Below are 2,161 nucleotides of genomic sequence, written 5' to 3'. Positions count from 1 at the left end.
GCCGCAGGACCTGTTGCGCATCGTTCTGTGGCCTTACTTGCTGGGCCACTTGAACAAGGGGCTCAGCCGTTGCGACCGAGCCGGATGGTGCTAGATAAGTGCCGTGGGTTTGACCAGGGTGCGTTTGGTCCATCTGCCGTAGTGGTGTGGCCATTTGATTTTGTCGGTTTGTCTCATTCTGGCAGTAGGAACCCGGGTGCGTCTGTGGTGCCGTCGGAATGGCCGAACTGTATTGAAGGTGGGAGCCTAACGGGAATAATGACGCCTGCAGCGGTGGTGCAGTGGTCAAATTACTCTGACCGTACTGTTGTGATGATGCCGTGGTCGCATTGCTTGGGCCGGGCTGTGTTTGGACGGCCGTAGTATGAACTGGGCCGAATTGCTGGACAGCGAAATGAGTGGGGCTATTCTGCCCCAATGATACGGCCAAAGCATGGAGTGGGCCGTACGCTGTTTCTGCTGGGTAGGTCGGTCCGGGACTTACCCATGTTGGTTGGGATTGCCCCCAGCTATTCGTCGGCGGCTGAGAATGCTGACCGTAGCCTGACGCTTGGGTGCGGCCAGAGGCGCTGAGGCTGCTGCTTTCGTCATAGGGCTCAATCATCTCGTGCTCCTGGCTTCTCTGTCCGGCTCTGGTTGATGTCGCGGACGAGGTTACCGGCATCCTCTCCTGAAAGAGCGTCCGTAGCTCTGAGGAAAATATGTCCATTGCAGCCATAAAGGATGTCTCTATCCTATAGGCCTGCTTAGCCATCAGATCCTCCACCACTGCTTGCTCTTACATGGACTCGACCGTGCGATCCGTCGTCATTAGGACGCTGGCCGAGATTCTGACCGCTTGTTCGGTCTCTGCGATGTTTATCGGTGAGGTTGGCTCAGGATTCTCAGAAGTCATTTCGACTGTCTTATTCTTGAGTTTCGCCTGTGCCCGAGTTTCCACCATGAGTTTTTGACAAGGAGGTCCCACTGGGCGTGCCAAAAGTGTTGGCGTTCGCAAATCTCACGGCCTGGTGCTCCGGGCCGAGGGGATATGCGTCAACACGTGACGTCCTTCTTCTGGGTGCGGTGCGGTGCGGTTGTGCGCGGGCGTGCCAGCACGATCTACCGTGCGTTGAGAGAGTGATGTGTTTGGGTAAATGGTTAAGTGGTGCGCCTGTTTGAGTTTGACTTCTAATCAAACGATTGTGGCCGAGAGAGGAATTGATCTCGGCCGTTAGGTTCACGGCCTGAGCTACAAGGCCGTTTAGTGGTGGTGTTGATGGTGGGTTTTAGGCAGTGCACCGGCGCGTTGCTCAGAGAGCGACGGTCGTATGATATATGGGGTGGATGAGAGAGTAACAGAGATGGTGCTCCGGCGCCTTGAAGATCAAGGGTCGTATGATATATTGATGAATGGATTTTCCTTACAATCTATCACTACTCCTAGAAAAGCAAGTAAAGGTATTGAAAGTGCATTATAAGAAATGAAAGACAGGAAAATATAATTTGCTCCGTGGGAGGCTTTTGGTTTGGTGTTTTAACCATTTGAATGTAGTTTGAACTTGGTTTTTATAGGAGAGGTCCTGGAGGGACAATCGAGGCTGAAAGATCTGCGTAGTGGAGCCCGATTAGAGCAAGTGGGTAGTCCAATCGGCATTTGGGATCGTGAAGTATGGTGGTGTGACCCCCATAAATCCCGGTAAATCCCGGCCACCGCCCTGATCGTGGGTTCTGCGCCTTTGGCCGTGGGAACACATTTAATGCCCTGGTCTGGTGGTTGGTGATCTGACCTCTCAAGTTGTAAGAATATTTGTGAGAATGTTTGCACCTAACCACTCTGATTTCCATCACCAAACCCTGACTTTAGTCACTTCCCATCTTCCCTCGTGCATTAAATGCTTTTTTGCGGCTAGTGGGTTTGCTGCAATAGAGGCGTTACTTCATTAAATGAAGTGACCCTGTTGCCACGTGGCGATTTAACTTTAATATCTTCGGCCGTGTTTCTTACGCCCTTCGGCCTTGGCCTATAATACCACGGTCGCAAGGCCGAGAGGATCCTGCCTTCGCAGCTTTTCTTTTGTTTTTCGGAAGGCAAATGCCTAACGAACCGCCACGTTTTAGTTTATGGGTTGGTGCGAGGGTCGAGAGGAAGTCCTTTCGATCAGTTTACGACCGAGATTTA

Source organism: Prunus avium, chromosome 3 (genome assembly GCF_965620075.1).
Source record: "Prunus avium chromosome 3, drPruAviu1.hap1.1, whole genome shotgun sequence".
NCBI lineage: Eukaryota > Viridiplantae > Streptophyta > Magnoliopsida > Rosales > Rosaceae > Prunus > Prunus avium.
This window is presented reverse-complemented; position numbering follows the sequence as displayed.